Source organism: Leopardus geoffroyi, chromosome D1, assembly GCF_018350155.1.
Source record: "Leopardus geoffroyi isolate Oge1 chromosome D1, O.geoffroyi_Oge1_pat1.0, whole genome shotgun sequence".
NCBI classification, from domain to species: domain Eukaryota; kingdom Metazoa; phylum Chordata; class Mammalia; order Carnivora; family Felidae; genus Leopardus; species Leopardus geoffroyi.
Genome location: NC_059329.1, coordinates 111,631,249 through 111,646,253, shown reverse-complemented (window position 1 = coordinate 111,646,253; position 15,005 = coordinate 111,631,249). Strand labels below are relative to the sequence as shown.

At 59.5% G+C, this 15,005-nt stretch overlaps 2 long non-coding RNA genes across 3 annotated transcripts; both read left to right on the top strand.

Annotated features, from left to right (window-relative positions):
• Positions 1-1,148: 1,148 nt before the first annotated feature.
• Positions 1,149-11,407, top strand: LOC123602054. Its single transcript, XR_006714342.1, has 3 exons — positions 1,149-4,512; positions 9,333-9,440; positions 11,276-11,407. It is a non-coding gene; the product is annotated as an uncharacterized LOC123602054 (long non-coding RNA).
• A 126-nt stretch (positions 11,408-11,533) lies between these two features.
• Positions 11,534-14,393, top strand: LOC123602053. 2 transcript variants are annotated; one of them, XR_006714341.1, is made up of 3 exons: positions 11,534-11,742; positions 12,370-12,513; positions 13,733-14,393. It is a non-coding gene; the product is annotated as an uncharacterized LOC123602053 (long non-coding RNA). The 2 variants fall into 2 exon arrangements; XR_006714340.1 differs by having other exon boundaries at positions 11,534-12,513.
• The last annotated feature ends 612 nt before the right edge of the window (positions 14,394-15,005 follow it).

The following is a 15,005-nucleotide window of genomic DNA, read 5'->3' as shown; positions in this document are numbered from 1 at the left end:
TGGCCGCCGCCCCCCACCCAATGTTCCTGCTCCAATAGATCAGGCACGGCCCTGACCTCCTTCCCCTCATGAACAACTGGCCCACCAGGAGACGGCACTGTTAAAAAGCCGTGGCCCAAGAGCCTCAGCCGCTCCAGTACCCAAGGGCCGGCCTCTGCCAAAAGGCTGATCTGCACAGCCTCATTCAGCTTTCCACATGCCCCGCCAGAAGCCCCCGCTCCGTTTTACAGATGAGCACACTGAGGCCCAGAACAGTTATGCTGCTTCCTTAAAGCCTTCCGCCACGGGGGATGGAACCACGATCCCGACGGAGGCCTGTCTGACTCCACACGTACCCCCACCCCGGCCCAACACTCCGCGGCCTCCTTGGGAAAGGGTGCACCCGTGCCAAAAGCACAAGAGCCCGGTGCCGGTTAATTGCTCACAGTGTGGCCGCTAGAGTCCTGGGTCCCCAAGTCCCCCCACCCTGTGTCCACGCCTACGGGAAGGTTACCCCTGAGACTGTGAACACGATGGCTTTCGCTCCCATGGCGAGGTTGGGTAGGATGGTGCAATTAACTCGTTCGCTGTGATGTGGGGACATTCGTTAGCCAGGTGGGCCGGTAGGTCTGCTTTTAAAAGCAGAGGGTTGAGGGGCGCCTGGGTGGCGCAGTCGGTTAAGCGTCCGACTTCAGCCAGGTCACGATCTCGCGGTCCGTGAGTTCGAGCCCCACGTCGGGCTCTGGGCTGATGGCTCAGAGCCTGGAGCCTGTTTCCAATTCTGTGTCTCCCTCTCTCTCTGCCCCTCCCCCGTTCATGCTCTGTCTCTCTCTGTCCCAAAAATAAATAAACGTTGAAAAAAAAAAAATTAAAAAAAAAAAAAAAAAAAAAAAAGCAGAGGGTTGGGGCGCCTGGGTGGCTCAGTCGGTGAAGCGGCCGACTTCGGCTCGGGTCATGATCTCGAGGTCCGTGAGTTCGAGCCCCGCGTCGGGCTCTGGGCTGACGGCTCAGAGCCTGGAGCCTGTTTCAGATTCTGTGTCTCCCTCTCTCTGACCCTCCCCCATTCATGCTCTGTCTCTCTCTGTCTCAAAAATAAATAAAAAAAAAACGTTAAAAAAAATTTTTTTAAAGCGGAGGGTTTTCTCCAGAAAGGAAATGGGGACATCAGTCCTACAGCGGCAAGGACCTGAATCCGGACAACCTCCTCGTGCAACTGGGTTCTCCCCCAGAGCCTCCAAAAGGAGCGCGGCCTGCCTGGTGCCATGCTTTCGGCCACATGAGACCCTGAGCGGAGGACCCAGCTCAGCCGTGCCTGACTGCCGACCTACAGAGCTGTGCGCGAGGAGATCGTCGTTTCCAGCCCCTGAGCGTGGGGTGACCTGGAACACGGCGTGGGTAACCGGTACAGATACGCATTCAGGTGGCCTCCGGGGGGACCCTGGGGGTCCCAGTCAGGGAGGCCTTCCTTGGAGAGTTCCTGAGGCCTGAGTCGTCCCCGGGGTCAGGGCGGAGAGCTCCAGCGTGCAGAATCAGCAGGTGCCACGGGGCAGGCCCAAGCCGCAGCGGGAGGCGGGGAGACCGCAAACTGCCGCTCTGGGCCTCCTGTTCCTCGTCAGCAAAACAGGACTGACGCCGGCGAGCCGCGGCCGGGTGAAACAAGGGAATATGTCCAGCTGTGCTTTGCTCAGGGCCTGGAGCTGGGTGAGGTGCTTGAGCAACCGCGGACGGGAAGAGCGCGCCAATGTTAACAATACTTGCCTCGTGAGTTTTACGCGGATGACCGAAGTGCCCAGGCAAAGTCCCGCAGCGGTAGCAGTGACTCTGGCATCTCTGCCTCCCTGGCCGGAGCCCCAGTGGGACTCTCACTCCCAAGGGGCAATGGAGAAGCTGGCCTGGGGCCCCTCCCCCTGCCGGCTCCTGGGGCAAACGGGGACCCTGCCCATCTCCAGGGGAAGAGACCACACATTCATGTCCTCAAGAACCTTTCAGAGAGCTCAAGGAGGTGTTTCTTCCACAGTAATAAAAGGCAAATTGTAAAAGACTTCAGAGGGCCTCCTCTTCTGCATCCGAGGACAGAGTGTGACCTCGACGCCCGCACAGGAGACCAAAATGGACCAACCTGCTGTTTCGTGAGCTCCGAGAGAGGCAGACTCAGAAGTGACGGCTGGCGTGAGACACAAAGTCGAGACACGGTCGTTCTGTGATATTTCCAGGGCGCCCGTCGTGGGCCACACCCGGGGCGGAGTCCTCTGGGCCTCTGGAACCTAGCAGAGGAGACAGACCCCAGCATACAGGTCGTTCACACCGTGGCATGATCGGTGGCAAGCGCGGGACGGTCAGAGAGGCAGTGAGGGAAAGCATGCCAGGAAGAGAGGGAACAGCCCAGGCAAAGGTACAGAGGCTACAACAGACGTGGCGTGAAAGGAACCACAAGCTGTTCAGCATGAAAGGTGGGCCGCCTCCTTTGGGAAGGAGCCCCGGGCCTTGCTCTGGACGGGACTCCTGTCTCAGCTTCTGTCCCTTCCAAGACTGACCACGATGATTATTTCACTGAAGGCTCTACTTCCCCGGCAAGCGGCCAGATGGGGCCCCGGGGAGCCCCCGGAGAGCGAGAACAGCAGCCACGAAGCTGGTGACCGTGGGCTCACCTGGTGTGAGTCTGGCCCGCGCGGGTGTCTGAGTCCTTCAGGTGACCCCGAGCACTGTGGGTTTCAGGACATGTCACAGGGTCCTCCTGGCCCTTGAGATGAGAAACTTCGATGGCTTTGTCCAGTAGCCTTCATGATGTTTCCTCAAATGGACTTCAATTCCGATTTTAGACCAAGGTCAAGACATGCAGAGCACACAGGCCACCGCTCTCCGTTTCTGCACTCGTGGCAGACATGACTAATTGATTGTAGAACCCTCAACCCAGTACCCAGATGAGTGATCTTCGGGGCCTGGTCCACCCTTCTCCATGAGACGGACACCCAGCTCGGTCGTGAAGCCCACGAGGGCCTGACTGCCCTCCCCCTCCTCTGGCCGCCGTTGGCCAAGACGCTTGGAAAACTGTAGAAGCCAGCATCGAGGGGGGAGGAGATAAACATCTCTCTCTCCCTCCCTCCCTCCCTCTCTTCCACGCGTGCGCACGCACACGCTCGCAGGAACACCAGACTGCATGTATCACATCGTCGGAGACAAAGGCAAGGGCAAGCCGCGTGCTGGAGGGCAGCTACAGTCCCGTTTGACGCTCTGTCCCAAGGTCTAGCTAGGACAGTGCCCGGCACACAGAAGCCACTCAATTAATAGTTGTCGAGCCAAGGGCATCTATGGGTCCGAGCTGTTTTCAGACCAATCGCACGGTGTCCGGGGCAGGTCACATCCCAGCCGCCCTGTGGGGGTCCCCTGGGTTATCATCTTTCTCCCCGAAAGGGGTGGAGCCTGAGAGGCTGTGTTCTCATGAAGCAGCTGGTGAATTAGGGCCTGGAGAAGTTTCCCTGAAGTCTTTAACTCACCACTGAGATACGGTTCCAGACAAAGGCAGGGCGAGTGGGTCGGGGCGGTGAGAGTCTCGGGCGCTCACCCCCTCACCCCTGTCCCTTCCTCAGGGGAATTAATTGGTAGCAAAAAAGAGGACTTTAGGAAATAGCCGTGTTTAAAGGGCCCCTGCTTAATGTTCCCTTTAATTAGAATGGGTTTCACTTGACATTTTTTGCTGACCCGCCGGGGGAGGGAAGCCCCCGCCTGAGTGATTGCCCCCTGACCCCGGGATTCCTGCGTCTCAGTTATGCCCCGTTCGTGGGCTCCCTCAGCAGAGTTCAAAAGAATGGCTTTTCCTACAGCACAACAACAGCCAGAGCGCAAAGAGTCACTCCCCCTGGTCCGGACGCTTCTGTGGGAACCTGGGCCGGGACATTCCTCTGAAAGAAAAATGTGCACGCGGGGGGACCGCTGGGTCCCTGCCAAGCCCGGTCGTTCAACAGGCTCAACAGGCAGGGCCTGAGCCCTAGGGAAGACAGGTTCCGCACCACGCCTGGGGATGGGGACGAGGGGCAAGGTAGGCGTGCACCTGCCCCCGGGGCGCTCTCAGCCAGGCCGAGAGGTGGCCCCCGTGCCGCGGCGACTCTCGCAAGGTGGGACGCGATGTGAAAGGCCAAGTGCTGGGGGAGCGCAGGGGAGGCGCCTGACTCCAGCCGGGGCAGGACAGGCCTTCACAGGGACAGCTCTGTCTAAGGTGGGACCTCGCAGGAGTCAGGACGAGCGAGGCCGGGCTGCACTAACAAACAGGCTCCAGTCTGAGTGTCTCAACACAACAGAGTTCGGTTCTTTACTCGCGTCTCGGGCCAGCAAGGGTCTTCTCGGTGGGTCCCCTCGAGCAGCGACGCGGGGATCCAGGTCTGGGGTGGGAGCGAGGCACCCGGTTCGAGCTGCCTCGACCCTGATGGCATCTGGAGAGACCGAGGGCCGCAGTTCCAGGGAAGCAGAGGGAGGTTCCCCCTGAACCCAAGAAGAGGCAATGGAGTGAGACCCACAGAGCCCCAGGTCAAGCCGGAGGTAAGCAGGCAAGGGAGGGATGGGGGAGAGAGAAAGGAGAATGGGCAGGAGTGAAGGCCCCTTGTCCACCACACCTGGGCTTACGGTCAGGAGGCGACAGGAGGAAGGCACGAAGGCAGCCCCCGGACGGGGCTGGCTGCCAGGAGAGGCCAACCGTGTGACCAGAGGGTGGGGAGGAGGCTGGAGGTTGACTTCACCGCCAATGGCCAATGACTTGATCCATCACGCCTGTGGGAGGAGGCCTCCGTGGAAACCCCAAAAGGTCTGCGTTGGGGGAGCTTCCGGCTGGTGGACACACGGAGGCGTGGGGGAACTTTTCCCCTGACGGTGCGCGGAAACTCCGTGCCCCCCGCCCCGCCTCGGCTTTATGCCTCTAAACCAGGAATCTGGAAAGTGAACTCTTTGTGTTGAGTGAGTTCCATGAGAGCTTTCTAGCAATTCTCAAGTCTCAGGAGGAGGCGGTGGGAACCTCCGATCTACAGCCGGGCGGTCGGAAGCACGGGTGACAGCCTGGGTTCGCAACAGGCATCTGAGTGGGGACAGTGTTGGGGGACCGAGCCCGTCCCCTGTGCAGTCCGCACAGGTAGACAGCAGCAGAACTGAGTTCATCTGTGGGACACCCAGGTGGTGTCTGGAGAGCCCGACAATTGCCTGGTGTGGAGAGGGACCCGCTCGTCCCTCTGGTGGCCAGAGTGTTCCAGAAGGTTCTGAGAGTCGTGGCGAAACAGAAGGGTTTGGGTGGCCAGAAGTGAAGTTCTGAGAGTGGAATTTAGGAACACAGAAGAGCCTCTTCAGCACTTTCAGTGCGGTGTTTCAACTCACTTACATAAAGTGCAGCGAAGGTCTTCTGAGGGGGAGCCCTGAGGTTGGGGCCCGGGGATGGGAAGCAGCCAGCGATGCGGGAAATGGAGCGAAAGGCATTCCGGGCAGGGGGAGCAGTAAGTACAAAGGCCCTGGGGCAGGAAAGGATCCAGGTTGTCGGAGGCACGGGAAAGAATGCAGCGAGGCTGGTGTACCAGGAGCCGCGGGGGGAGGGACGTGCAGAGAGGCCACTGCAGCAGTTAAGATTCGGGACCTTAAAAGGCTCTAGAAGAAGGGTAGGGTGCAGGCAGCGACAGCACTGAGTTCCCCCGGGTGGCGGTGGGTTGGGAGCGGGAGACACGGAGAAGGGAGGGGTGGCCTGGCTTAGGTGAGGAGCTGGGTGCGGGCAGTGAGGCCCAGGGACGTTGACAGTGGACTCCGGCCTGCCACCTGGGCAGAGACAGTGGTGCATTTGCAGAGCAGGGAAGGCAGGACAGGAGCGGGGGGAGGCGAGGGGGCCGGTACCCGTAAACCAGCCAAGCAGGACGCGGGTGGCGGGTCGGGTGACGCACAGCTCTGGGACGGGGCTGACGGAAGTCCGCCAGAAACATAATGGCAGATCTCCTCTCTTCTGGAAAGACATCGTCACCAGTATGCCAGGCCTAAGCGGGTGGGGAAGAAAAGAGACCAACAGGCCTTTTGAGCGGGGTGCGGCGAGGGCACCCCCAGTGCACGGACAAAGGCACCAAGGCTCAGAGCGGGGAGCAAAGCCAGGAAAGCTCCCCGTGCACTTGGCATGTGTCGAGTGCGCCCCCGGCCTCGACGTGTCCAGTCGGCACAACAACCCCAGAAGACGGTGAGGAGGGTGATCTCCCCGTTTTACAGAGTGAGAAAGTGAGGCACCGAGCAATTCGACAAGGTCCCGGGGCCACCTGAGAGGCCAGTGGCTGGCCCGAGGTTCGACCCAGCCCATCTGACCTCACAGCCCCTGCAGTCACGCCCCAGGTGACACGGCCACCAGGCTGGACGCGAAACGGCCACCGGCTTTCCCGACGCGGGGTGCCTCGAGGACAGTCGGAATTGCAGAGCCTCTAGCCACCAGGGAAGGTACTGGCTCACGTCGGAAATTACGCCTTGCGTGAAACCGGGGTCGAACCGCGCCCTGGCTGTCGCCCGCTGGCATTCCCGGGCACGAGACCTCTCAGCCTGGTCCCCGGGGCTTGTCGGCGGAATTACCACGCCTGGAATGTAGGACCCGCTGCCTTATCTCAGAAGACGGGTGCTAATTAAAGTATCATGTGCCACCATGTGGAAACTACAGACGGGCGCCCACAGCCGGCCCCCTGCTGAGTGGCACAGCCATGGGGCCAGGGTGACGCGAGGGCCCTGGAGGTCAGACTGGGAGGAGCGGACCCCACCAGTTGAGTCGGGTCATCACACGTGAGCCCTACGGCTGCCCTGCAAGCGACTCACTGTCTCCATCCTGCAGACGAGGAGATGGGGCCCCAAAGCGGGAAAGCCACCTGCCTGAGGCCACCCGGCCAGCGCGTGGCACAGCCAGCCACAAACCCAGAGGTATGGACTCTATTCACCTCTTCCGCAAATACATCTTGAGTCGGGCTGGTTCAGAGCCAGGTTCCAGCACAGGGGTTGGGAATAAATAAATTTTAAAAAATGACTCTATGCTTGACCTCAGTGACCTCGTGGTCAGGGCAAAGGAGCGTAAGAGACCCTCCACTCCGGAACATTCTTCAGCCTCAAAGAAGAGGAAGATGCTCACCCCTGCTACAGCAGGGACGGACCTAGAGGGCGCGATGCTGAGTGACACGGGGCCGACACGCACGGTCCCACTCACGTGAGGGCCCTGGGGTCTCCAGATGCGCGAGACAGAGAAGGTGGACGGTGGGCATCGGGGGAGGGGGCGTGGGCGTTAGCGTTCATGGGACAGAGTTTCAGCTTGGGAAGGTGGAACGTTCTGGCGAGGGATGGTGGGGACGGCGACACAGCGGTGTGAACATAGTTAGCACTACTAACCACACACTTAAGAAGATGACTTGGACGCTACATTTTGTGTTACGTGGATTTTTTCATGGTTAACCTTTCCTTAATCAATTTTTTTTTATTTTTTTTTTAATGTTTATTTATTTTTGAGACAGAGAGAGACAGAGCATGAACGGGGGAGGGGCAGAGAGAGAGGGAGACACAGAATCTGAAACGGGCTCCAGGCTCTGAGCCGTCAGCACAGAGCCCGACGCGGGGCTCGAACTCACGGACCGTGAGATCGTGACCTGAGCTGAAGTCGGACGCTTCACCGACTGAGCCACCCAGGCGCCCCTCCTTAATCAATTTTTGAAAAAGAAATGATTCACTTCGTTCATTGGTTCTACAGCTGTGACTAAGGGCCTTGGTGCCCCGTCGGCACTGGGCCCGGGGGATTCGTGTGTGTGTGTGTGTGTGTGTGTGTGTGTGAGGGCACACATCCCCGACCGAGAAGGTGCCCGTGCTGGTAGGGTGCTCCCCCGCTCCTTGGCCGATGACCCCAGCCGCGGGGGAAGCCGGGCATGGGGCGGGATGCTTTACAAACACCTCCCGTCCAGTGCTCTAGGGGAAGCCATGATGATCCTGTCTTGCCCAGGAGGAAACTGAGGCTCAAAATGAGTAAGCTGGAGAGCACCATTCCCACCTCCTATGCTGGCGCTCTCTTGCTTCGTAACATGTTACCCCAAACTCACCGGCCGAAAACGAACACGTACTTATCGTGACCCACAGTTCCTGCCGGTCAGAGACCCAGGGGCAGCCGGGCCGGGTGGTTCCGGATCAGCACCTCCCACGAGGCCGTCGGGCTGGGCTCATCTGAGGCCTGACGAGGGCTGGAGGGTCCACCTCCAGGACGCCACACTGGCCTGTTTCTCAGCGCGGGGACCTGTCCACAGGGCCGCAGGGGTGTCCTCACAGCATGGCGGGCGTCTTCCCCCAGAGCGAGCGGTTGAAGAAAGCAGGACAGAAACCGCAGGCCTTCTGCAACACGGCCTCGGGGGTCGTCCTCCCTCATTTCCACACAGCCTCCTGTCGGTTACAAAGTGAGCAGTTGAGGGGGGAAGGAGGTCCCCGAGGGAGGGAAGAGCGAGAGCTGAGGCTCGTTGGAGGCCATCTTGAACCGGCGGCCGCCCCCGGCCTGTGGGGCTCTCCTGAGCTGCAACCGGGCCGGTGGTCATCCACACTGCGGTCTCTGGCATCCGAGGACATTTCGGAGACAGCCGGGCCCTGGCAGAGGTGGAGGCTGTCCCAGAGAGGCAGCCGCGGAAACACAAGGGGTGGGTGGGCCCGGGGGCATCCTCCTCAGACACGCACACAGAGGGGACCTAGGGACGGGGTGGCCCTGGGGGAAGGCCGCATTCCGGGCCGGGGCAGCAAGAGCCGGATGTTGGTGCCAGATCTGACACGTGTCCACGGTGGGGCGTGACCTTGCGTAAGCCCCCCACGCCCGCCCTGGGCCTCGGTCTCCCCCCAGGAAGTGGGGTGGTTGGTTGGTTCTCCCACGCGGGACAGAGAATACAGCCACGTGTGTCGGGGCCATCCCGCTGACGACAAGGGCTCCGGACAAATGTTCCCCATTCCAACAGGACAGTCACGGCGATGTGGAACCGGAAATAGGGCAGGAGACGTGGGCCTCGGCGCGGGGGAGGCGTGGATGAATGAAAAGCTGCAGAAGCAGGTCGTCTGTCGTGAGCCTGTGTCCTGTCGTGGCCGCCGTTTGCCCGAAGCACGGCCCCCGGCAGCCGGGCAGCACCAGGGCGGCGTGGGTGCTGATAACGCAGGCTGAACGCAGCCACGACGTGTCCTGCTTCCCGTGGGCGCCCCACCCCCCGCCGTGGCCGAGGCTCAGAGCAGGTACCGCTGGGCCTCCTCACGCTCCGGGAGCCTCGGACGGGCTGGTTAGCCTGCTCGAGGTCCCGCAGCTAATGAACAGGGGACCCAAAGCCCGTGCTTCCTGACCCCCACGCCCTCTGACCTCCCAGGCAAGGAGGGCGGCACGGGGCTGAAATTGTTTACTCCCGACCCACGGAGCCTTTGCCACGTCACCCGGAATTCACAGCAGCCTTGCTCGAGCCAACATACGACTTGAGGTCAGTGCTGGGGATTGGAGGGATGGGGCGGGGGGGGTTGCAGGTGGATCAGTGGGCGCACAGAAGGACCACTCCGCGGGCAGGGGAGGGCTAAGCGGGTGGACGGACAGACGGCCCGGTGGGGGCTGGTGCCCGTGTGCCGGCAGGTGGATAACTCGAAGGGGCGGCCGGATAAGTGCCAGAGGAGGACGGTAAATGTTGGCTAGAAGTGGGGACAGATGGGGGCGCCTGGGTGGCGCAGTCGGTTAAGCGTCCGACTTCAGCCAGGTCACGATCTCGCGGTCCGGGAGTTCGAGCCCCGCGTCGGGCTCTGGGCTGATGGCTCAGAGCCTGGAGCCTGTTTCCGATTCTGTGTCTCCCTCTCTCTCTCTGCCCCTCCCCCGTTCATGCTCCGTCTCTCTCTGTCCCAAAAATAAATAAACGTTGAAAAAAAAAAATTAAAAAAAAAAAAAAAAAAGAAGTGGGGACAGATGGACAGACAGGTCCAGAGGTAGGTGGGCAGAGGAATAAATGGGTGAGCAGGGCTGATCGTGGGCCTGACTCCCTGTTCCTGCAGCTGGGAGCTAGGGGACAGAGGGAGGCTGGCTGAGGAGGGACCTGTCAGGGACCTGCCCTCAGGCACCTGTCATTCGTTCACACGAGCTCTGAGACTGCAGTGCAAGTGGCTCCTGGAACCTGGCCGGCGAACAGGGTCACAGTGGTCACGCTGGTTTCGTGGCCGGGGGCCCAGAGATGGGGAGAGCTTCTCCCGCAGCCACACAGCCAGGACCAACCCCAGGGCTCCACCCTAGGTCCAGGCCTCTCGGCTCTGAGCATCATCTGGGCTCCGGCAACTTCGGCCCGCCCTGAACAGCCTGTGTCATGCCCCCTCGACCCGGCCTCATCCCAGGCTCTGAGGAGCCCCCAGAACCAGCATGATGGTGCCCCGATGTGCGGCCCCGTTTGGGGGGACCGGCCGAGGCCGGGTGCCCGTGAGAGAGCCGTGTGGTTCTTCCAGGGGTCCCCTGAGACCTGATGGTCCTCTAAGCCCTGGGGAGCCCCAGGAGCCTCTGTCCCTGGGAGCGGGGGTGACAACTTGATTCTCCAGCAGTGGCTTCTCCCCCACACCTGCAGTGCGTCAGGCACCGTGCCCAGAGCCGAGGGCGGGGAGGTTCTTGTCTGCACCCCTGAGAGCCCCAAGCCCGCAAACAGCAGGCACTCAATCGGTGTCGCTCAAGAGGAGAGACAGTCCTGTCATCCAGGGGCTGCCGCCCAGGCACATTTCTCTGAGTGTCTCGGAAAGAAGCGAGCCACACACGGCCCTGGCCTAGGGATCTGGTCTTTCCGTCCACTCCTTGAGAAGTGGGTGTTCGTGGGTGGCACAGGTGCTTAGTCTCAGCTACCCTGATTTTGAGAGAAAGCCAGGCCGCTCTGGACCAGAGGCCTCCACAAGGGAGGCCAAAACAGAAATTGGGGAACCTAGGGTGTGTCCTTCCAGGGCCTTCACCCCACGGCTGGGCGTGCTGACCTATCGCCTTCTGGCACGTTCCCCAGGGGTCGGTCTGGGACCCACTCACCCATGTGGCAGATGGAACCCTAGGTCGCTGCTAATGAGAACACTGGCTGTGATGGGGGGCACCCGGCACCCCACAGGGCCACTGACCCGTTCCCATCCGAGGCCCGAGAGCACGCCTGGCACACGGTGGGGCTCCAGCAAAGTTTGCGGAGTGAGCGCGTGACCTGACCGAGGAGAGCGGAGAGGCTTTGGACACAGAGGAGCCCGCGTCCAAACCCCAGCTCTCCCTTTTATGGTCCGTGCGACCCGAGGCGACGCGCTTAACCTCTGTGGGTCTCAGGTTCCCGTGCTGTGAGATGAAGATCGTCACGTTCACTTAGCAGGAGCCTCGTGAGGATTTGGCGAGGATGTTTGCAAAACTCGGGGCGCCTGGTAGGTAGGTGCTCGGTGGGGGTGCGCCTGCCGGCCCCTCCCCCAGGCAGTGGGGCCGCCTCTCACCTGTGGGTGGCTGAGGCCCCGCCCCCTCGCAGCCCCAGCCGAGCAGGTGACTGCACGGGCCCTGGGAGCGTGGGAACTTCCTGCCGCCCTGTTTGTCTTGGGCGCCTGGGAGGGGCGGCCACCCTCCGTCCGCTCCAGCACGCTCCTGCCAGATCACCCAGCGTGAAAGGGAGGAATTGTTCCCGTGACCTTTGCTTTCCTTGTCAAAGGCGATTTCGGCAAGTGCCGGCTCTCTTCCCTGAAGGCCGGGCCAGCCCTGGTTCCCCTCTCCCAAAGGGACTGAAAGGGCCCTCTTGGCACCTGGGGGAGGTAAGGGCCCTGGGGGAACCTGTAGAAAACACCATCCACGCCTGCCAGCAGGAGCGAGGCCTCACCCCCTTCTATGCCCGCTGCCTGAGCCACCTGCCAGCCAGTGCCCCTTCCCCGTCCCGCTAACCACCCCCCAACTCCTTCCTGGTCTTCCCTCCCCTCGGCGCCCCCCAGGACCCAGAATAGGACCCAGCCCAGAGTCAGAGGCTCAATCAAGCTCCCCCGCCCAGCTGAGACACCCCCCCTCGCCCCGTACCGAGAGCAGGGCTCCCCCTCTTCCTCTCACTTCTACCTAACCCTGCCTTGGGAGGGTGTCCCCCCGTGCCGGTCTCTGCAGGTGGACCACAGGTCTCTACACCAGCTTCTAACCGCTGTCTCGGCCTCCTCTGCCCCCTGGTCACGTGGCCAGCCCACCGCCCACCTGCCCTGCTTTGGCATGGCTGGTGACCCCAGGGTGTGACCCCAGCAGCCGTGGAACCCTGGCTACGTCCGTCCCACGGTGGCCCCGCAGGCAGCACAGCCGGGGTTAAGGGCAGCCTCGGATCACGGAGGCCCCATTTCCGATTTTCCAGAAGATGCCAATTATTAATGATCATTGTTCTTTCCTTCTGGGGCATGAAAAAGCAGGTTCAGCTCACAACCGGAAAAGCAGCGGGTCAAGGTTCCCAGAGGATGAAATGTCAGCCTCCGGCGGCAGTGACATTCACCCAGAAGCACTAAAAATAGACTCGAAAACAGAAGCATCGAGTCTCTGGAGGCTGGAGGCATAAGGTGAGCTTAGGGCAGAAACGACACTTGCCAATTATGTCTGTGGCCGCACGGCGAGGCAAGGATTTTTCTTGGTTTTGTTTTATTTCCCTTAAGAGACAGAAAGAAAGTAACCTTAGGAAGGGTCCACCTAGAAGGACGTTGCTCTAAGTATGACTTTACCGTATGTAAAAACTCGGACAGAACGGAAACAGGGCAGACCCAGCCTGGAGGGAGATGTGACCACGGCAAGTCGGGGGCCTGGCAGAACTCACCCATTTGGCCCCAGGAGGGCAGAATGCCCTCCCAGCTCCGGTGGACTGGCCGTGGTAGCCTGACTGAGGCCAGCACAGTCCAAGAGGACTTTGGTGTGGTGGAAATGTTCTCGATCTGCTTGTCCGGCACAGAGCCGCAAGCCGCATCTAGGTATATATCAAGGGCTTGAAACGTGGTCATTACAGTCGAGCCACAGAGTTGCTAATTGTATTTCGTTTTAGTTGACTTAGATCTAAAAACCCATATTTGAATGGTGGCTGGTGGCTACCCTATTGGACGGCATGGTTTTAGGCTTTAGGGGAAGGAGAGCTCCAATTGATTGGCAATGTCTGCCAGGGACAAAGGATTGGAGAGTAAGGCCTGAATACTGCATGACCAAATGACCGGGGATCTGGAGAGATCCAGGCGACCTGAGGCCTAAACCATGGATTCTGGTGCCTGAATAGTTTTAACATTTAGGAGAGAAAAAAATAACTGTAAGGTTTAGTGCTGCACCCCCTCGTCATTTAGTCTCATGGTCTTTCCTAGAGGCAACTACAATCCTTTTAACATGGTCTCCCTCTCTTTGGAACCCCATTTCCAACCTTCCTAACCCTTCTCCACACAGCAGCCAGAAGGGTCCTTCCCAAACACCAATCCAACTACACTCTACCCTGCTCGAAACCTTACATCGCTTCTCCCCACCATGGCCATCAAGACCCTGCCCTACAAGGCCTCTCTGGCCTCATTCCCTTTCACTCTTCATCCCAGCATAGACCGTCCTGAGGCCCGCCACTCTTTTTCTGCCTCACTGCCCAGGAAGCCCCAAAGGGAAGGCTCTTGGCCCATCTCGGCATCCTCCACCCAAGGCACACTTCTGGAATAGCTCCCGCTGGAAACATAATGTGATTCCAGGAACTCCCGTGTATATTCTTGTGTTGTGCCCTCAAAATAATAAGGCAAGTACCACCATCGCCCTGTTTCGCAGATGAGGAAACTGGAACTCAAAGAAGGGAAGCATTTGGCTAAGGACACAAGAGAAAATGGCAGACCTGAGGCCCAGACAGGAGTAGATGACCATCTCAAACCTTGCTTGCGTGGAGAAATCTGCTTCCACATGGTGGCTGTGCTAAGAATGGAAACCAGGTTCCAGAACTTCTAGTGCAGAATTTCTTCTACTGCTAATTCAATACATGCTAGAGGAAGAAAAGGATGGATGCATGGATGGATGAGTGGGTGGATGGAAGGATGTTGGATGGATGATGAATGATGGATGGATGGATGGATGGATGGATGGGTTGGTGGATGGATGAGTGGATGATGGATGGATGGATGAGTTGATGGGCGAGTGGATAGATGAATGGTGGATGAATGGATGGACAGCTAGCTAGCTAGACGTGTGGACAGATGGATGAATTGGTGGACAGGTGAGTGGGCGGCTAGGTGGATGTGTGATGGAGAGACGCATACACACATCCATGTATGAATGAACAAAAAGGACGGCAAGACACGGTAAAAGGTCACGACCAGGGAACTGGATAACAGTCCACCTTTTTCCTAACGATTTTTTAGGTGTATCAAAAAATGAGCCCATGCAAAAACTTCTCTGAGGCTTCTCTTTTTAAGGAAATAAAGTGCATCGTAAGCTGCGTGTGTGTCAAGAAAGCCCTGGGCTGTGCCAGGGCCTGCTTCCCTCTCTCCTCCTGTCCTGCCACCACCCCGCCCTCCTCCCCCCCACCCCTTCTGGCTCATCGAGCTCCGCCCTAACTCAGCTTTCCCAAGGGAAGGCTGAGAAACAATAGCAATTTCTTCTGAATGGAACTGTCCCCTGAGCCAAAGAGTAAACACGAGAGCGAGAGCGAGGGAAGAGCTGAGTCTGTGTGTAGCCGCTCCAGTGATGATTACATAAGCGGACATACCTGGGAGAGGCGCTGATCCAGGGGATTTTAACAGGCCGGGGTGGGGGGGTGGGGGTGCTGGCGGGGGAGGAGGGCAGTGGCACGCCCAGCGCGGGGATAGCTGTGCAGATACCCAGGCTTGCTGGGAACGGGAGCCAGGTCGGTCTGGGAGGGAAGAAATTCAAGAGCTTGAGTCTGTTCTTGCACTAAGACCCTTGCATGATGGGTTTTTTTTTTTCTTTTTTACCTGCACAACAGCACCGCCAGGTAGGTACAGTTATATTCTCTTTTATACATGAAGAAACAGAAATGAGACACAGAGAGGTGCTGCCCTTAACCAAAGTCACACAGCTATTGTGGCAG